Source organism: Symphalangus syndactylus, chromosome 3 (genome assembly GCF_028878055.3).
Source record: "Symphalangus syndactylus isolate Jambi chromosome 3, NHGRI_mSymSyn1-v2.1_pri, whole genome shotgun sequence".
Lineage (NCBI taxonomy): Eukaryota > Metazoa > Chordata > Mammalia > Primates > Hylobatidae > Symphalangus > Symphalangus syndactylus.
In genome coordinates, this window is record NC_072425.2 from 55,153,588 (window position 1) to 55,175,192 (window position 21,605).

The following is a 21,605-nucleotide window of genomic DNA, read 5'->3' on the forward strand; positions in this document are numbered from 1 at the left end:
ACGCCCTTGCACACAGGCTGTGTTTCAGCCTTTTATTCTCCTTTCAGGACACCAGGGGCCCTCCAGTTCTTAGGGCTCCACTTCCTGGGGCAGGTCTTGTCTCCGTGGTGGCACCTGTGGTTTAATTTTGTCTCAGACCTCCCACGTAGCACCCTGTTTCCAGCCCTGTTGTGAACCTTCTCCTCTGAGAAGGGGCCCCTGAACCAGCTCCTGCTGCTTGCTGATGGGCCCCGCCTCCCTCGCTGGACCCTCGGGGATCTCTCCAGCTGCACCCTATGTGCATCCCGCCCCACCGCCACCTGCTCATCCAGGCCAGGTGGGCACGTCCCTGTCATTCCTAACATGGTGTTTCTCAGCTTCACAGTTTCTGTCTCTGGCTGCGCAGGGTCCACTCAATCTGCTGCCATCTACCCCTCTGAGAGCATGCAGTGCCTGCCTAGTGTGTCCCAGGTTCTGGGATGGCAGTGAGAGGTTGGGGGTTGGAGGAGAATGGACAAGACGTGTTACTTTTAGCAGGAGAAGGATGTGTGGATGTACTGATAGGGGATACAGGGGCTTTGAGGGGATATTGAGGGTGAGGCTGTCCAACGATGATGGGGCTGAGGTGTTGAAGTCACAAACACTGAGTTAGAACTCAGAGCAAATCGGAAACAGCTGGTGGCTGAGCTGGGCGAAAAGCTGTAGTTGTTTTTAAAACATGGTGGCAAATCTCTCCATTGCTGTCACTGAGATGCAGGGTGTCTGTCCCCTTGCTGTGGATCTGGGTTACCTCCTAACTGCCTTGATTGGTGGAATGTGGTGGGTGTGAGGCTGAGTGACCCCCATTGTGGCTTCCCCATTGTTCACCAGGATGCTGGCTCTGGGAGCCCTGTGATGCCAAGGAAGGAGTTGGCCCTTTGGCAGCCATGCTGTGAGGAAGCCCAAGCTCCACAGGCAGCCATGGGAGCTCCAGTGGGCAGCCCTGGTATTCAGTCCCCTCCACTCAGGGCCCTGATAAGTGAGGGGACAGGCCTTCCAAGGACTGTAGCCCTTGGTTATTAGGTGTGTCAGCTTTGGTGTCCTTGAACATTGGAGCAGAGATGAGCTGACTGAGGCTGGGGCCCGCTGAGGCTCCTCACTTACAGAATTGGGAGTGTAGTAACATGTTGCAGGCTGCTGAGTTCAGGGTAACATGCAACACAGCAGCAGTGACAGGAACAAAAGCGGTGGCATCCCAAGGAGGGGGAAGGAAGGGCCTTGGGGTGGGATGGGGGATGAGGGGGCCTAGGACTCAGGTTTTGGGTGAGAGAGTGGAGTGTGAACAAGAGGAAGACCCCTAACAAGGGTGCAGTGAGGATGATTCATTTCATCTCATCCCACACATTTTCATAGTCTGTGTATTGGGGGCTTTCTTGCTTTCTCTGTAAATGAACCATGAAGGAAACAATCCCTTTTCATAGGTGCACAGGGGACACAGGGATGAATGTCTTGTAGCTCCCATAAAAAGTACCACACACTGGGTGGTTTCCAACAACAGAAATTTATTCTCCCAGTTCTGGGGGTCAGAAGTAAAAATCAAGGTGTCAGCAGGGCCACGCTCCCCTGAGGCTCTAGGGGGACCTCCGTCCTGCCTCTTCCCTCTTGTGTGGCCCCAGTGTCCCTTGGCTTGTGACACATTGCTCCAGTTTCTGCTCCAACATCACATGGCGTCTGTGTCTGTCTTTCCCTCTGAGTGTATCTATAAGGACACTTGTCCATGGATTTAGGGCCCACTCGGATAACCCAGGGAGATCTCATCCCGAGATTCTTACTTACATCTAGAAAGACCCTTTTTGCAAACAAGATCGCATCTCTTCAACCTGTTACAGCACACAAGAAGGCAATTGAAATACTGTGCTGGCTGGGCTGGTGGCCCTGGTGGGCGGAGACGGGGCTGGCAGGCTTTCACCTTCTTCAGGATATATTTCAGGAGGGCTTTATCAGCAGGAAAATGGAAACCACGGCTGCCTTTTGCCTCTGTGGGAAGCTGTAGAAATAAGAGTACAGTGGAAACTCTCTGCTTTGTAAAATAACTTCATGTTGACTCAGAGGGGAAACAGGAAAAGTGCCTTCTATCTTTTTTATGCGAGTTTTTCTCTCTGTCTGTGGGGCCTTTGCTTTTAAGGAGTGTTTCTACAAGAATACTTGTTGGATATTTTGTGTGAACAGGAAGTAAGATGTGCTGACTAACTTTTCCATTATTTTAATGGCATTTTTATTGCTTAGAAAACGAAGACAGAAAGCAAAGAGTGAAAGCTTTCATTGTGCTGGGTAAACGCCATTAACAACCTGCCTTTCTGAGTTTTTTTCTCTGCGATTTTCAGATGTACACACATGCGTGCATGCATAAGTACACACACATCTATATAGGGGTGTTTCCCCAAAGCCGCGGTCATGCCACGCAGAGGTATGCACCTTGCTTTATTCACTCACCACTGTGTCACAGATATGTATGTTCTGCAGTGTGCTATGAAGCCATGTGTGCCCTTGTGTGTGCCGTGTGTCACTGGGGCCTTCAGTGGAAGTCTCTCCTGTCTGCCACGCCCTTGACTGTATTCCTTGGTGTACATTAACTCTTGTCAAGGCATTGATTAGCGGGACATGTGATGGCCCCTGTGAATGGTGGAGCCCAGAAAAAGAAATTGGCAGTGTTTGTAGTAGGCCGTGTGTGTGTGTGTGGGGGGTGCATACATGTGTGTATGTGAATGTGTGTGGGCATTTGTGTGTGTGTGTACGTACATGTACCTTGTGCATGTATGCATGTGTGTGTGAGTGCCTGCCTGCACATGTGTGCTCACAGGTTCCAGAATAGTAGTGCACAGCATGCTGGAAGTCTGCATTCTGGGAGAGTTTCTTGGATTTAGGAGTCACTTCTCATTAGGATGCTTACTGAACTTATTTTATGGAAGTCTTAGTTGTATTTTTAGCCAAAAGATAAAACTCACCCCACTCTCCTCCATGCCTCCAGCTTGTCTAAAGTGAAATGGCCTGGGGAGAATTTGACATGGTAGTACAGTGGTGTGGTGTGTTTCTCTGGGGTCAGATATGTCGGCTTTCCTATCCCTGGACAAGTCAGCCAGATACTGTGTATGTGCCTAGATCCTTCACAGGCATGACTTTTTGTTGGTGCCATGTGGTCATGGGGGCTTCCTTCCGCAGTCAGGTTCTGCTCTGAAGTGGGTATTGGGGGCATCTCTAGAGCCTGGCGTGATACCTTTGCCATGTCCCTGATTGATTGTGTCGGTCAGGGTCCTCCAGAGAAATGAAACTAATGGGTGTGTGCGTGTGTATGCGTGTGTAGACATTACAAGGAATTGGCTCACCTGATTGTGGAGATGCCACGAGTCTAAAATATACAGCAGGCTGGAGACCCAGAGAAGAATTGCAGCTCAATGGAAGGCTGTCTGGAGGCAGAACTTTCTGCTCTTCTCCTTGGGGGAGGTCAGCCTGTGCTATTCATGCCTTCAGCTGATTGGATGAGGCCCACCCTCATTACAGAAGGTCATTTGCTTTACTCAAAGCCTCTGCTTTAAATGTTGATCTCATTAAAAAAAGTAATACCTCCACAGAAGTATCAAGAATAATGATTGGCCAGATATCTGGGTACTGTGGCCCAGCCAAGTTGACACGTGACATCAGCCATCACACTGGTCAGTGCTCCCCAGTGCACGGGCCCTGTGGCATGCTGTGTTTTATAAACCAGTGCGGGCCCTAGGTAAGGTGTGTGAGCTTGCTCAAGGTGTATTGTATGAAGGTGTTGCCCTGCTCCCAGAAGCCTGCCCCAGAGCAGGCAGGGCTTGTTATTCTTGCCCAGAGATCATCAGGCCAGCATGAGGTGGCCGAAGGTTGGCACTTCTCACGTTCTAATGACACCAGGAGCGAGGTCCGGGGCCTTGTGCAAGCTGCACTCACACCTCAGCCGACCTTCTGCTTCTTAGGATGATTGCTTCCTTCCGGTCACCACTGGCCCCATATTTAAGCATCAGTAATACCTTAGGTGCCTCTGGGGACCATTCCTGTTGTCCTCCTTCCAAAAACTGCTTCATTTTCCTTCAAAATGTGACATGGCTTGGACATGCTAGAGGCATTTATTAGCAGAAAGCCTGGGAGCTCTGCCTCCATTATATTTTCTTTTTCTGGGAAAAAAAATATTTGTGCAAGCCATGGTCATATCATTGTTTCACACTCTCTGTGAGCCTGCTGACATTGGCCTCCAGTGTGCCTGGCGTGCTCTTATCAGACCTGTGTGCCATCCTGTGAATTCTGCCGTAAACAGTCACAGTGAGGCAGGAGAAACACAGCCTGGTGGTCCAGAGCAGGCTTGGTCTGGACTGGATGGGAGCTGCCTGATGGATCAGTAGGGGAACGCAGAGGGGTGCCAGCTCCAGGACTGGTAAAGGTGGCTCTTGTCTTCCTTTTCCATCAGATGCAATGTTGGAGTGAATGAATGATTAATGGGTGAACAAGTGAGGGAGTGGAGCTGGTCACAGAGGTAGGAGGGACTCAGGTCACTGGCCATGTGGTGGGAGTGGGGAGCTGAGCCCATGCCAAGGCTGTGACCCATGGACTGGTCCTGGTGTGGTTGGGCTGGCAGGAGTGGGTGTTTTTCCTGGGACTGGTGGTCAGCGTGTGTCCCCTTCCCTGCTTCTCACTGGCTGAGGCTCAGAGAGGCAACACCACCAGGATCTGGGGACCCAGCAGGCCCCTTCTGGCTCCCAGGTGGGTGGAGGCATGGGTCTCAGTCCCACCTGCTTTCAGGCCCTTGGGGCTTCCTGCCCAGCCTCTGTGACACTGGTTCGCACAAAGCTAGCTCATTCCTGGCAGCCCAGGATGGCCTCCAGGTTGTGACTGGTCTGTCCTCCGGCTGCAGGTTCTGCAGGTTCTTTCTCATCCTGCACCTTGACCCTTTTCCCCAGGAGAGCCTCCTCCGGGGTGGGCCCGGAGCTGGGGAGGAAGAGGGGTCTGGTGACCACATGGTGCCGGCGGGGCAGCTGTGAAACCCTCCCTGTAGCCGCAGGCACCCTCCTCAGGTTCTAAAGCCGAGCCGCTGCTCTCAGAAGTGCTTTCTGGAACTTTTCAGGGTAGGACACCAGGGGCCTCCGCAGCAGGGACCCCTATTGCAGGAGCTGACAGTCACAGACTTGAGAGCAGAGTCTCCGGTCTTGAACCGAGCTTGGCCTTTCTCTACAGAAAGCCTTGGCCAGGTGGAATGTGGTGGTGTGGGAAGAATCCGTCTGGCTTTTTTCTCTTCTCTGAGGGACATATGTGTGTCAGGCAGAAGCTGACATGTGTCTGTCAAGCTACATGTGTCTGTAGCTTGGGGGAGAGTAGCTTAATATTTCTTGTTTTAGCCCTTGTCCTCTTCCAGGGTGGGCTTGAAAACGATAATGAAGTGTACACACTGAAAAAACAAAAATCACCCACGGGTTCTGAAGCTCAGTTGAGTTCTGCAGGTGAGTTTTAGTGCTTCTAGTCATAGAGAGAGAAACTCATGTAAACGCAGTTTACACAGGCTATTTAGTTGCTGCTTTCATCTGTGTATACAAAGGAACATAGCTAGTAATTAAGAACATGGAGGCATTTGGATCTGTTTATATTTTATTTGTCCACTGTAATCTTTGTGATGTTCTTATTTGGATTCGAATGCTGGTGATTTCTAAACTCAAGCACAAACACAGGGTTTAAGCGAAGGTTAATTATGGCTAAAATGCTTGCGATGCACAGGCCTGGGTAAATGAGTCAGGCTGTGTTTATCTTCGGGGTTTATTGGTGCCAGGTGTCTAGAAGCAGCAGTTTGGATTTGGACATCTTTGGAGGGAGGTTTCTTGGCAACCAAAGGGGAAGGTGGGAGGACTTGAGCCCGGAACTTGGTGCCATGCATCAGCAGAGTGGCTGGAACTCCTTTGGGCTGGGATGGGGACCGTGAAGGCAGCCCTTGGGGGACCCAGAGTGCTGCTGTGGGCATGGTACCCTCCTCTCTGCCCTGCTTCTCTGGGGGATGCCTGGGAGGACCTGAGAAAGGGGACTCAAATTTCTGTCACTGATTGATCAGCCTGGAGTCTCTCTAGCCCTCTGTCTGCCTTCGCTTCTTTCTTCTTTTTGTTTTTTTTGTTTGTTTGTTTTGTTTTGTTTTTTGAGATGGAGTGCATTGTCCAGGCTGGAGTGCAGTGGCGCAATCTCAGCTCACTGCAACCTCTGCTTCCAAGGTTCAAGCAATTCTCCTGCCTCAGCCTCCCAAGTAGCTGGGATTACAGTCATGTGCCACCATGCCCGGCTAATTTTCGTATTTTTAGTAGAGACGGGGTTTCACCATGTTGGGCAGGCTGGTCTCCAACTCCTGACCTCAGATGATCCACCTGCCTTGGCCTCCCAGAGTACTGGGATTACAGGCATGAGGCACCGTGCCTGGCCGTTTGTTTTTGAGACAGGGTCTCATTCTGTCACCCAGACTGACTCCCTGCAACCTTGAACTTCAGTCCTCCCATGTCAGCCTCCTGAGTAGCTGGGACCACAGGTGTGCACCACCATGCCTGGCTAGTTTTTAAATTTTTAGTCTACTAAAACCTCATCTAGACATCTAGATGAGGTCTTGCTGTGTTGCTTAGGATGGTCTCAAACTCTGTGGCTCAAGCAATCCTCCTGCCTTGGCCTCCTAAAGTGCTGGGATTACAGGCGTGAGCCACTGTGCCCGGCCTTTGCATCTTTTTAAGGTTCAGGTCAGCTCTGAATGGAGCACTGCTTGCTCAGGCCTAGGATGTTTTGTTGTTGTTGTTGTTGTTATAGCACAACTTATATATTTCAAAATGTAGTATCATTTACAATATCTTAGGAAAAGTGGCAGATATCTTACAGTATCTTAAGATAAGTTGAATGAGTGCTTCCTTTCCAATACTTTATTTGTTGAGACACGGTCTTGCTCTGTTGCCCAGGCCAGAGTGCAGTGTCGGCTTACTGCAACTTCAACCTCCTGGGCTCAAGCTATCCTCCCACCTCAGCCTCCTGAGTAGCTGGGATCACAGGCGTGTGCCACCATGCCTGGCTAATTTTTTAAAATTTTTTATAGAGATGGGGTCTCACTATGTTGCCCAGGCTGGTCTCAAACCCCTGGGCTCAAGCACTCCTCTCACCTCAGCCTCTCAAAATGCTGGGATTACAGATGTGAGCCACCATGCCTGGCCCTCTCCAGTACTTTAAGGTCTACAAGATGTATCTAGAAAATTTACTACTGTGGGAAATGAAGACTACTTAAGTTGAATGGGGGGAAAGGGGAAGGGCCTGGGGTTTTTCCTTTTGATTAACTGTTGTAACATTGGCCTTCACGCAGCTGAGGAAGTTTCATATATTCCATGGACATCATTAAGCACCGACATCATTAGGCCCAAAGCTCTTGCAGGACATCTTTGAATGCTATATGAATTCTGCCATTTTGCTATTGGTGGTTCGGCTCTTGGGTCCACCATGCCATTAGGACTGTTGACTCCACTCAAATTAATTTTTGTCATAAATCTTACAAAAGGGGGTGCTTCTCGGTGTTTAGGTCCACATTCTATTTTAAGGCTGTGTATTTGGCTTTCATAAATTGTTCTTGGATGCCCAGTGATCATTCCTGTCCATCTTGTAAGTGTCTTGTCTCCATCATCTTCTCAATCCCAGCTAACTTTGCTATCTCCTCCTCCTTTCTGGCCTTCATCGAGTTCTTACAACAGTCAGGAATTGCGAAGGACTTTTACTCCCCAGCCCTTGGTGGCTGCCATCTTGTGTTCTTTACCCCCTACCAGTGACTTCACCCTTGGGATGTGTTTCACTTACTTTTCAGTTGCCTCTTGTGGGAAGCAAAGAGCATGACTCTTTTAAAGTCAAAAGGAGTGTACAAATTGACCCAGGACCTCGGTTTCACATTTAATCACAGAATTAGAAGCCCCTATTCCTGTGTGCACCTAAGCGGCCATGCACCTGAGCTGGCGTGCACCTCAGCCTGTATGCAGCTGAGCTGGCATGCACCTCAGCCTGTATGCACCTGAGCCAGCATGCACCCTAGCTGGCGTGCACCTCAGCCTGTATGCCGCTGAGCTAGCATGCACCTCAGCCTGTATGCAGCCGAGCTGGCGTGCACCTGAGCTGGCGTGCACCTGAGCTGGCATGCACCTCAGCCTGTATGCACCTGAGCCAGCATGCACCCTAGCTGGCGTGCACCTCAGCCTATATGCACCTGAGTTAGTGTGCACCTGAGCTGGCGTGCACCTCAGCCTGTATGCAGCCGAGCTGGCGTGCACCCGAGCTGGCATGCACCTCAGCCTGTATGCAGCTGAGCTGGCGTGCACCTGAGCTGGCATGCACCTCAGCCTGTATGCACCTGAGCCAGCGTGCACCCTATCTGGTGTGCACCTCAGCCTATATGCACCTGAGTTGGTGTGCACCTGAGCTGGCATGCGCCTCAGCCTGTATTCAGCTGAGCCAGCGTGCACCTGAGCTGGCATGCATCTGAGCCAGTGTGTATGATAAAGATTGTGAACATCTGACTTGAAGCACAGCAAGCTGTTGACAGTGATGTTATCTGGAGAGTGTGGTGGGGAAAGACTTTAGCTTTTTGCTTTTTGAACTTCTTTTATTGTTTTATTTTTATACAAATACAACTTTCTAAATCTATTCTTGTAGAAGAACATGAGTTTTTAAAATTGTGATAAAATAAACATAAAATTGATCATTTTAACCATGTTTAAGGGTATAGTTTAGTGGCATTAAGTACATCCATATTGTTGGGCAGCCATCTCCACCCTCCATCTCCTGAGGTTTTTCATCATCCCAAACGGAAACTCTGTACCCATTAAATAATAACTCCCTAGCCCTGATTCCCCTTTCTGTTGCTGTGACTGACTACTCTAGGGACCTCCTGTAAGTGGAATCACGCAGTGTTTGTCCTTTTGTGTCTGGCTAAAAATAAAGGTATTTTAAAAGACATTTCAATCAAATTGGTGCAGTCATTTTATTTTTTTTCCTTTTCCTTTTAAAATTAATACATAGTAAGAATGATTATCTCAGTGTGCATTTCTGTGAGTTTTAAGACATGTGCAGATGGTGTAACCACCAGCACAATTAGAATACAGAGAAATTCTATCCTCCAAGAAAACTCCCTGTACCATCCCTTTATATTCACCCCCCTCCCAATCACTTATAACTGCTGAGCTACTCTTTGTTCCTATAGTATACCTTTTCAAGAATGTCATATAATGGAACCACGCAGTACATAGCCTTTTGAGATTGGCTTCTTTCACTTACCACAGTGCCGTTGAGGCTCATTCCAGCTGTTGCAGGTATCAATAGTTTGGTTTTTTTTGTCCCTCAGTAAGTCCATTGTTTGTTTGAACAGAGCTGCTGTAAACATTTGTGTATGAGCTTTTCTATGAACATGCAGTTTCATTTCCTTTTGATAAATGTCCAGAAGTGGGATTGCTGGGTCATGTGGTCCGTGTGTGTTTATCCTTATAAGAAACTGCCCAAATCTTTTCTAGTGTGGCAGTACCATATTGCAGTCTCACTAGCCACGTCACTGTGTACCCTTACCAGCACCTGGTATTGTTAAGTTTTTTTCTTAAGCCATTCTAATGTGTATATAATGTGCTCATTGTGGTTTTAATTGCATTTCCTAGTGGCTAATGATGTAAAACATCTTTTCATGTGCTAATTTGCCATCTGTGTATCCTCTTTGGTGAAGTATCTGTTGAAGTGTTGCTCATATTTTAATTGAGTTGTTTATTTTCTTGATACTGAGTTTTGAGACTTCTTTATATATTCTAAATACAAGATATTTGTCAGATATGTGATTTGCAAATATTTTCTCTCAATCTTTAGCTTGCCTTTTAATTCTTTTAACAGCATCTTTCACAGCGCCAAACATTTTAATTTTGATGCAGTTCACTTTATCAATTTCCCAAATGTTGGTAGAATCCGTAGAAATATGATCACTTTTATGTTGTTGATCTTGGACTCTCTGACTTTGCTTAACCTCACTTACTAGTTCTAAGAGTTTTTTTGTACAAAAAGAAATCCTTGGAATTTTCTACATAGGCAGTCATTCTGTCTGTGAATAGCCCATTTTATTTCATTCTTTTCAATTTGTGTGCCTTTCCTTTCTTTTTCTTGCCCTGTTTCTTTAGCCAAGACTTCTGGTGCAATGTTGAGAAGTAGTGAGAGCACATCCTTGCCTTGCTTCCGACTTTCGGTGAAGGCATCTGTCTGTCACCATGAAGTATGATGTTAGCTGTGAGTTTTCCATAGATGCCCTTTGTCAGGCTGAGAGAGTTCCCTTCTAGGTTTAGTTTGCCGAAAGCTTTTATCATGAATGGATGTTGAATTTTTTAAATGCATTTTCTATATAAATTGATACGCCTGTGTGCTTTTTCTTCTGTGAGTAGGTGGCTTGCATTTATTGATTTTTGAACACTGAGTCAATCTTGTGTTTTGGAATCAACTCCCTTGGGCTGTGGTGCATTATTTTTACATATTACTGGATTCAGTTTGCTAATATTTGGTTGAGGATTTTTGCATCTGTGTTCATGAAGGGTATTGTCCTATAGTCTTCTTATACTGTCTTTTTCTGGATTTGCTATCAGGGTAGTGCTGGCCTCATTTAAGTTGGGAAATGTTTTTTCCTCCTCTATTTTCTGGAAGAGAGTGTATGTAATTGTTGTTAGGTTCCTTACATGTTTGGTAGAATTTGCCAGTAAAACTATCTCTGAGCCTTTTCAGATGTCTTTTTCAGAAGGTATTTAACTACATATTCTATTTCTTTCCTGTTCACAGTATTGCTCAGGTATCTATTTGATCTTGTGTGAATTTTGGTGGTTGGTTGTTATTGAGAAATTTGATCATTTCCTCTAAGTTGTTGACTCTTTGTGCACGGAGTTGTTTGCAGTGTTTCTTTTTAATGTCTGTGGGGTCTGTAATGATAACATTTCCTTCTTCCCTGATATTGGGAATTGGGAATGTATTAACATATGAGGACCTCAGAGCTAGTGTTTTAAATGCAGCCTCTGTGTGGAACCAGTCTAATCAGGACTGTAGTCTGTAGTCCTAGGTATTACCAGATTCTTATGGGGCTGGATTCCCTTTGGTTACATCGTACCCCTTGGGGAGCACCAAATGAGGTGCCTTGGGAGGGACATTAAGGCTCTTAAGCCCTGGGGTAGCCTTTGGTGCCTGAGTGGTAAGTTAATAGGAGTTACCCCGGTGACCTGCAGGACTTCAGTGTCTCTAGAAGTTTCAGATTGCTGCCCCCGAGTATTACACAAGCATTACACGCCAGGAGAATCTGGGCAGCCTTATACCAGAGTGAGAAGAAACCCACAGCCACTACTTAGAGGGGGGATGAGATTTTCACCACTTTTCCAGGGTGTTTGAGGTGATTATTCTGAGTGGCGTGTTAATAGGTACTGATTTATTTATGTTTTTGTTTATTTCCAATAAAGGCCACAAATTAGCCTGTTTGAAAAACCCAAGAAAAATAAGGCCAAATGGAGTGGTATGTTTTAGTGTGATGTTTAAGCAGAGATTCCTTTGCCGTCACTTTTCATTTGGCGGGTCAGGGACTGAAGATGGTTGACGGTGTGTCCTTCTGAACGCTCTGTTGTCAGCTTCCATCTTAGGTCATAAAGTAGACATTTTTTCATTGATGGACTTTGGGGAATTCAGTTCCTGACCCTGATATTGTAGCATCTTCCTATGTGAGGGAAACGGTCACAGTTTTATAGTGATTCTTCAAGTGAGATTAATTTTGCTTCACTTAATTAAAAAATCTATGTCATGCTGGGGTTTAAAATAGAGTGATTTATGAGCAATAAAAAGAAAATAGGTTTCTGCAAATGCAGAGGGTTTGGAAATACCTGTTGCAGGTGGAGTGGAGTGGGGTTCTGTGCAACCCCTGGAGCCATCCTACGGCGCTGAGTTTTCTCAGTGATCAAAGTCGTTTGGATGAGCAGGCCTGACACCACGACTACCCTAGTCTCTCGGTGTCTTCTCCCAAATGATTCTCTTTGGACAGGCTGGCTCTCTTTCTGCTGCAGGGATGTGTAATGTAGGCATAAATGGCTGGCTAAGCACCTCCAGTCCTGGGAGAGCCCTTGGGGCTGGGAGGGCTGCTCTCCAAGCCTGAGGCTGTGGGATGTGCCACTGCCAGCTCTCCCTGCTTCTGCTGTGGGCATATCCTTGCAGCAATTTATAAGAATCATGAGGCCAGGTGCAGTGGCTCATGCTTGTAATCCGAGCACTTTGGGAGGCCGAGGCGGGCGGATCACAAGGTCAGGAGTTCGAGACCAGCCTGACCAACATGGTGAAATCCTGTCTCTACTAAAAATACAAAAATTAGCTGGGCATGATGGTGCGCACCTGTAATCCCAGCTACTCAGGAGGCTGAGGCAAGAGAATCTCTTGAACCTGGGAGGCAGAGGTTGCAGTAAGCTGAGATCGTGCCACTGCACTCCAGCCTGGGCAACACAGTGAGATCCTGTCTCAAAAAAAAAAAAAAATCATGCGCTCCCAGGTGTGGTTCCCCCTCCCCCCCCCCGTATTAAACAAATAACACATTTACTGTAAAAAGTTCAGGTAACTCAAAGGAGGAGAATGAAATCAACTCCTCCACCATGTATGTCCTTATGTAACTGATGGCCCTAGTTTCCTTTGGGGCTGAATTGTAGGAACCGGATGGCTGTGAGCTCAAAGGATGCTGTGGTATAGGGACCTTGGAGGGAGCAACAGATGTGTGTGTTTTCACAAGGTCATCCAGGTTCTGCGGTGTGAGGAGCCAGGAAGCTGGGGATGTGAGGACATGCGGAGAAGGGTGGGCACATGCTCATACCAGGGCAAGGGCCGTGTACCCATGTCCTTGTGTGGCCACCAGGAAGGAGGCAGGCATGATACACAAGCTGGGACAGGAGTGCCCACATCTAGTCATGGAAACTTTTCAGCCTGAACAACAAGGGGGACAACCCGCATTAACTTCACACATGGGGCTGTGAATGCTGCAGATGAATAATTCAGTTTCTTTCTGGGAGGTTGGTGACATTTTCGTTTCTGCTCTGGTTGCTTATAAAAGAGTAACAAGGCCCTTTTTGGGCCTTGCCTTCTGGAGCTGGTGGCTCAGAAACTTCTAGTTATAGAGTAACAAGACCACTGTGGGGAGGGAGCAGCATCCTTGAAGGAGGCTCCGATAATGACATCAGGCTCGTATTGGTCATCGTCATGTGCGCTCCGAGGTGAATGCTTGTGACCTGGTAGCCGCCTCCCTGCTACACAAGGACAGAACTCACCGGAAACACAGTCCATGTAGGCTGCAGACCATGTTTCCACGTGCTGGGTTTGGGTAATAATTACTGTGTACTAATTGCGGTGGAAAAGTGGAGTTGGCTGTGCCTTGAGAGTGTGCACATGCGGGTGAGTGATGCTTCTGGAGCATGACCTTGTGCACACGGGGGCTGCGTGCTCCCTCGATGATGCACCGCGTATGGTCTCTACGGAAAGGTCACTCACAGAGGTCATGGCAGCCCTCGGTACATATGGAAAGCAGTCAAGCTTGCGTTCACCTGGCCTGTGAGTGTTAGCGTGTCCCAGGTATTGTAGGTGTGGGTGCCTGGGGAAAGCCGGAAGGGAAAGGCCCCAGGCAGCCCTCTGTCTAAGGTTGTGGATTCTTAGAGGTGTTCGAGGAGCCCGGAAAGAATTCCAGATTGGCAGAAAGAAAAGGCGTTTCTGAAAATGAGTCTGCATCACTGCATGGAAACTCAGAGCGGAGTGATCACCCTATTTTTTGTACAAGTCAGGGGAAATTATATTTGTGTGTGTCATTGAGCATTTCGTGTGCCTGGTCCCTTGGTGTGTGCCCCAGTAGCTGTGGCACTGTGCTACAGAAGCCCCTAGCCAGCCCAGGGCTGCAAACTGCCCAGCATGCACCCTGTGTGGCCCTGCCCCTCCATGGTGCCTTGGACACCTCAGCTTCTCACTCTGTCACATGGTGGACCATCTCCTCAAGCCCCAGTGCTCCAGTGAGCCCACCTTCCCCCCTGCCTCCAAGAAATGCAGGAGTCACTCCTGACACCATCTCCAGACACGCCTTATTCCGCAGCATCACCTTTGCCATCGGCTAAAGCTGGTTTCCTCCTAAACCTGTGGACTCCATCTTCTCCTCATTCCACGTTGGACTTAGGCATAAGCAGCCTTTGAATGGAGCACTGGGGCCACCCAGGGCTCACCTGTCTTTGTACAGCTCTGTAAGTCATAGATATCTGAAGGCAATGCAAATAATCCTTGTCCCTAGATGTGCAAATGGGTTCAGCCTCCTGGAGAGACAATTGACTCCCCATGGAAAAAGCTGGTATTGTGTCCCTTGGAAATCCATGTCAATATTCTTTTACTCTGTATTACTTTTTTCTTGAGGTGAAATTCACATAACATAAAGTTAATCGTATTAAAGTGAATAGTTCCATGGCACTTTGTACATTTGCAATGTTGTGCAACCTCTAGCTCCAAGACATTTCCAGCACCCCAAAAGGAAGCCCCCTAATTATCAATCCATCATGGCCCAATCCATCCCCATTCCCCCAGCCAACTCCATGTCTTTTTGTGATTCTTTGACTTCTCCTCTGAAGGGATTGTGACATCTCCTTGGTTCTCTTGTGAGTGATGATTTAATAATGTTTTTAACGCATGGTCATTTTTTTAAAATGACCCGTTAGCAGCCATCACCCCTGGGCTGAGTGGTCAGCAATCTCACCAGATGGATGGTGCTGGTTTCCTGGGGACTTAGGCCCCTCTTGTCTGTTCTCCGCAGGATGCACCAGACTAAGGGCTCTTTTTAAAGTGAGAATCTGGTCATGGAGGGCAAGGAGGAACATTCCGTGGGTGGATCTTCCCAGTCTTGTCTGTGGGTCTGAGCCAGCATGAGAGGTTCTTGGGTGATATGTGGAGATGTGCCCCCTTCCTGGGCTGGCCCTCTTTGTCCCTGACAGGTTGGTCAGTGAGTATTGGTTAATTACTGCGTGCTCAGTGCTTTGTAAAGCATTCGAGATGTTTACAGCTATAGAGAGGACATGGTGTCAAAAACAGAGATGCATCCAAATAAAGCAAGCAAGCTAATATAATTTAGAGCCAGCATATGCTTGCATTCGAGATGTCACCATGGGCTGAGCAGAGAGCAGGACCCTGGTCCTGGGGGTGCTCTCTGTACCCTCCCCCCACACCCCGTGGTAACTCAGGCTTATCCAGCCCTCTCCAGGAGTCTGAGGACCCCTGCAACCCCGCCCATTTCCTAATGGACCCAAAGTATGAGGATGTGGTTTTTGTCTAGCGCTTACCTCTCTGATGGTTGACCTCCGTGACTGCCTGAGTTGCTGTCAGTTTCCCCTGGGGGTGCTTCACTCTGGGGAGACCAGTGTGTTTTGAACCCTGTCCTCAGTATCCCTGTCCTCTCCTTTGTTCCCATGATCTTGCAGGGAGAGGACCTGTTGCTGCCCTTCCTAGCTGGGGTGTTGCGCCCCACATCTGAGGGATCTCTCCTTATTGATGAACTCCTGTCTTTTCCTGTCCAGATCCTGGGCATTGGGGAGGTGGCCAGAGGCAGCCTGGCTGCGCCCTGCTGCTGGACTTGTAATGTGTTGTCCTCCCACCCCCAACTGTGGCTGCCTTGCCCCTGAGGGCCTCAGCCCCACCCCAGCTGTTTATAATCATCCGAAACCCAGGTCAGAAGGCAGGATTTCCAGCCATTCCTTTTTTCTTTTTTCTCACAGGTAGCATCTTGGTGAAATAATTCAATTTATAATTAAGTATTTTTATTTTACATCTTCAACATGATTAGAAAAAACTGTCCTTGGTCCCTGAGAGCGTAGTGCATCTGAGAGAAGAGAGGAAGAAACAGGCTTACAGTGCGGTTTTGTAGCAGTTTTCTTGTGGGTGGGGGAAAGTGAGTCACACTCTCCATCTTTGACTGGTGTTCTGATTCTGAAATTTAAGAAAAGCACATAGAACCCCAAAAGCACGTGTCTAAGGTGGAAAGTGGAGAAAGTGCCCCCATGACTGCAAGGGTTGAAGTTAAGCCTTTGGCTCTAGTTGGCACCATTTGGTTCTTTTTTTCTTTTTTTTTTTTTGAGACGGAGTCTTGCTCTGTCACCCAGGCTGGAGTGCAGTGGTGCAATCTTGGCTCACCATAACCTCCACCTCCTGGGTTCAAGCAAGCCTCCTGCCTCAGCCTCCCAAGTAGCTGGATTTACAGGTACCCACTGCCACGCCCTGCTAATTTTTGTATTTTTAGTAGAGATGGGGTTTCACCATGTTGGCCAGGCTGATCTTGAACTCGTGACCTCGTGATCTGCCCGCCTTGGCCTCCCAAAGTGCTGGGATTACAGGTGTGAGCCACCATGCCCGGCCCACCATTTGGTTCTTTAAACACAACATAGAGACCTTGTGTTGTGAATACACTTTGGAGACTGGTTGACGCTAATTAGTTTTGTACCTCCCCACCTCTGCTGCAAAAATGAAAAAGCAGCAGCAAAAAAGGGCTGGTCATGACCTGGATGAGAAAGAGCGAGGCTGAGACTTGATCATGAAAAGCCCCCAAGTAGCCCTGCTGAACAGATTTAGCACCTGGGAATGGACCCCTGTCTACGAAGAGGACCAGATGGATCATGCAAAAGATGGCTGGTGTGAGCCTCAAGTAGATTTTTAGCTCAGAAATGAATGGGCTTGGTTGACAAGATGGGTTAACCATGTTCCACTGTGGCTTTCCCACTGTGAATGCAGGGAGCAGCTATTCAAAGATTCTGAAAAGAATATAGTAGCAGGTGGTTTGGGGAGGAAGATTAGAATTGCAAGTATTCCTCAACTGGGCATGAGTCTACCATTTTTCCCCATCTGGTATTCCCCAATCTGAACTCAACACACTGGAAACCTGGAAGTGGGTACTGGGATGCAGAGAAGAGAGTGCCAGAAGCCTTGTAGGTTTGGCTTAAGGAGTAGAAAGGAACATTCTAGTGTTCAGAGTACAGACCCTTTTGTTCTGTTTCTCTTTTCTGTGTTCTCTTACATGCCTCTCTTTCTCTCTCACTCTCTCTCTCTCCTCCCTCCCTCCCTCCCCCCCTCCTTTCCTTTTCCTTCCTTCCTTCCTTCCTTCCTTCCTTCCTTCCTTCCTTCCTTCCTTCCTTCCCTCGCTCTTTCCCTTCCTTCCTTCCTTCCTTCCCTCCCTCCCTTTCTCTCTCTCTCGCTTTCTTCTCTCCTCCCCTCCCCTCCTTTCTTTCCAGCACAGTCTTGTTCTTTTTCCCAGCTGGAGTGCAGTGACATGATCACAGCTCTCTGCAGCCTCAAACTCCCAGCTCATGTGATCCTCCTGCCTCACCCTCCCAAGTAGCTGGGACTACAGGTGCATGTCACCACACCCAGCTAATTATTTTTTATTTGTAGAGACAGGCTCTCACTTTGTTGCCTTGGCTGGTCTTGAACTCCTGGCTTCAAGCGATCCTCCTGCCTTGGCCTCCCAAAGTACTGGGATTACAGGCATGAGCCACTGCATCTGGCTGGGACAGCTTTAAATAGGAGGTGTTGTTGGCTTGTTGTTGTTTTGAGTTGTTTGCCGTAGACTGGTATTGGGGAATTTTTACTCTTTCAAATTGAAAACATTCCATCATTTTGCTAAAAACAACCCCACCTATTTTGTAAAGAAAACACAGCTCTCCTTATGTGGGTATGCCACAGGGAAAAAACATTTCCACATTTTATCAGCCCGTTGCCTGCTGCTGCTCACATCAATGTTTTTATAAAGGAAGAGCATTGGTGGCCACTTCCCTTGGAGCCTGCTTCTCTGCAGAAGCTAGCCTTATAGGCTTTTGTGCTGTACGTTAATGTACAGATAATAATCTTAGTTACTGTGAATTGTAATAGCACCATATTTAAATTTTGGATTGAGTTAGCCAGATGATCTATACCTGTGAGAAATCAAGTTTCAAGAATTTGCAACGCACTCACGCCAAGCGATTTCTGGCATTTCTTTCTGGGTGTGCAGACCACCCCGGGCAGAGAGGGAGTGATTTTAGCCTCATATGCTTCAGTTAGGGATTTAGCAAAGTCTGAGAATTTCCCTTCTTAACCCAAACCACGTTTAATGAATCACTAGAAAAATCAGGTTGGTAAAACTCATCCTAGCCTTCTTAAAATTACCCATTTGTTGTTCAAGAAATATGTATCAGGCCAGGCACGGTTGCTCATGCCTGTAATCCCAGCACTTTGGGAGGCTGAGGCGGGCAGATCATGAGGTCAGGAGTTCGAGACCAGCCTGACCAACATGGTGAAACCCCATCTCTACTAAAAATACAAAAATTAGCTGGGCATACTGGCGCACACCTGTAATCCCAGCTACTCAGGGGCTGAGGCAGGAGAATCGTTTGAACCCGGGAGGTTCCAGTGAGCCGAGATCACGCCACTGCACTCCAGCCTGGGAGGGAGAGCGAGACTCTATCTCAAAAAAAAGAAAAAGAAAAGAAAAGAAAAAAGAAATACACATAGGCCCTAGGATTCAGGCTTCCCAGGACTCTGGGGGTTTATGATGTCCAGGACACCATGATTTCTATTCATATGCTACTCTTCTAGTATAGGAGAAAAGTGTTTGGAGGTTTATTCTGGCAGCCTTCCTGTGGTGCCCACACCTGTCCTGGGAGGGCAATGAGTCACCATTGCCTCCTCAGTTGTCAGGACTCAGAACTGAAGCCATTTGCTCACAGCCATCCATGTGAAAGACGCAAACATACAATTTGGAGCCAGACTGCTGCTTTATCTATTGACGTGCTCCTCTCTGTGGGGGGCTTTTCAGTTTCACAGAGTCAAGAATATATGGGGTGAAACATTTTGTTGGGATTACCGGTCCCAATTTCTGCTTGTTGCCCATAGCTAAGAGGTACCCTTGTAAGGTTCCTGATATCCCTGGCATGCTGCTTGCTAGAAAAGTCATTGACAGCAGGGAGGGGCTCACACTTCCACACCACCTTAAGCCTTGTAATTATTTTATCTGGTCGTTTTGTAGGGAGAGAGTGGCGTCTTGCTTTAATCTGCATTTTTCTGACCTCCAGTGAGATGCACATTTTCTTTCGTGTGTTCAGTTGCAGTTTGCAGTAATCTTAGAAAAGAGACCTTGGGGCTTCATGAGTGTGCTGAGGGGCCCAGCAGAGCCCCCGAGCGTGACTGTAGGATTAGGTGGTGGGGTCATCTGCCCTGGGAGCCCTCTCTGCTGCAGCGCGTGTGGGACAGTAGGTCGCCTGCTCCTTCCTCCCCCTCAGCATGTGGGGTGGCCACATATGAGGCTGGGTGTCATTTTCAGCTGGCCCTGCTAAGCCCTGCCTGTCTGCAGGAGGAGGGCAGCTTGTACAAAATGCCCAGTGTGCTGAGTTCCACACTGGAGGGCATGGGTTCTCCCAGGCGTGCAGGATGCCCGTGTCTGTGAGGGGTGTGGTTCACCTTCAGTGTTGTTTCTCCCCTTTTTCCTTGCTCTGCGGCCTCCAGGACCAGCTGTGCATGTGAGGCTGGGGTATATTCCTGAGCCGTCTCATGAGCTGTGGGTCTGAATCGGCGGAACCTCGGTTAAACATGTGAGTACCGGTCTTCTAGGAGGCAGAAATCAAAGCTGTCACCTGTGCATCCATTGCATGAGTGTGTGACACGTTTTGGAGTTTCAAGTTGTTTGTAATCAGTAAGCAGTTGTCAAATAAAAAACAAATCCAGACTTAGTAAGAAGAGGCTTTCTTAGGAGTATGCAAAGGAGGGAATAGACTATCACAGTAGGGGCCAGGGCCTGGCCACACGCTGACCATGAGATCACACGTGTCTCAAAGGTTAGGCCAAAGGGCTTTTCTTTGTAGGGTGGTGTAGATGAAGCTTAGAAGAACCAGAGGTGGGATATGGGATGAGGGTGGCGGGGTCAGAGGATGCCTTACCCAAGGCCAGCTGTTTCTCAGGAGGGGCTGCGCTGGCTCTGTGGGGCCCAAGGGGCCTGGAGAAGGACAGAAGTGAAGCGAGGTTTGGTTAGGACTAGCATTTTGTTGAGTGATTGGGAGCGGGTGGGGGATGCATCGTGCCACTGGCCATGGAGAGGCGCAGAGCAGGCATTGGTGGGTTTCTGTGTCTGGCCTTATCCTGGGTGGGTGGGAGCATCGTGAGCCTTAGCTCAGTCCTGTGGGGAAGGGGCTTTTTTGTAGCGGTTGTTTCTGGAACACAGAGGGCAGGGGATTTCTTACCTTCTGCTGTTTTCTAGGAGCACTTGGCATTGTTACAGTTGTCACCCAGAGTTTTACACAGAATAGGGTGTGTTATTTAGTAACTGGATGCTGGCCTGGGCTCCCTCGTGTTAGCCACATGGGCCCTCAAATCTTAGCCTAGGTCTTGTGGTGTGTGGGCCTTTCTGACCAGCTGAGGACCTTGGTCCCTGCTTCTAGGTAGGTGGCATTTGAGCCAGGTGGAGACAGGAAGGAAGGTGCCTGCCACACACAGAGGCAGCCCCCAAGGCTTGCAGGGAGGACAACGGTGAGCCCCCTTTGGGACCCAGGGCTGAGCAGGGACAGCTGCAGGGAAGAGGCTCTGGGTCTTCAGGGGGATTCTCATCTCTCCAGGAGGATAAGACCCTCAGGAGTGTTAATAAGACTCCCCCCCAACACCCTTGTAGGCTGTTTCTCACATTGACGTGCTCCTGCCTTATCAGCGTCTCACTCCCTGAAATGACTTTCCCCAGTTGTTTCTTTGCGTCCTCAGGAGAGCCAGGGACTTCTGATGCAGCTTGGCACACAAAAGGAGCAAAAAGCATTCACTGACAGAATGAATGAGCCACATCCAAACCCTGACTCCCTTAAGCTGCCCCAGGGACCAGAGGCTGTTCACTGGAACTACAGCAGTATCACCTGAGGGCCCGTTAGAAATGCATGTTCTTGGGCCCCCCCGCAGAGCACTACGGACTGGGGCTCCAACTGGGGCCCAGAGATCTGGCATTCAGATCCTTGCCAGGGGCTCTGCTGCAGGCCACAGTATGAGAACCACTGACCACAGGCACATGGGGTCTCCAGGAGGCTGCGATGGCTCAGAACCTGCCTCTGAGCTGCTGAGGAGGGAGGTGATTCTTTCCCCAGCATGTGAGTGGGTGGGAATGCTGGGCTGCAGCTCCCTTGGGAAGAGGGTAAGGACCATGCACAGTGTGTGTTTGAGTGTCCATGTGTGTGTAAGCACGTGTGTAGGTAGGTGTGTATATGAGTATATGTGGGTGTGTGCAGTATATCTGTATATGAGTGTGCGTGTAGGTATATATGTTTGTGCATGTGTTTCTGTGTATGTGTATCCATGTGGGCATATGTATCCATTTGTGTATATGAGTGTGTGTTTAGGTGTATAGGTGTGTATGTGAATGTGGCATGTGAGTATGTATGTGCATATATGTATATGCATGTGTGTGTGCATGAGTGTGTATGGATGTGCGTTTGGATGTATATGTGTGCATGTGTACGTATGTGTGTCTCTGTAGGTTTGTGTGTGATTTTGTATGTGAATATATGTGTGTGCTTACATGGGTATGTGGGTGTGGT

General features: G+C 48.4%; 1 protein-coding gene and 1 pseudogene across 7 annotated transcripts in view; one reads left to right on the forward strand and one right to left on the reverse strand.

Moving 5' to 3' along the window:
* SEMA4D (semaphorin 4D) overlaps positions 1–21,605 on the forward strand; it is a 140,275-nt gene that overhangs the window by 22,758 nt on the left and 95,912 nt on the right. The gene's annotated exons all lie outside the window — the stretch shown is intronic.
* Positions 7,313–7,827, reverse strand: LOC129479236 (ubiquitin-conjugating enzyme E2 variant 1-like; annotated as a pseudogene).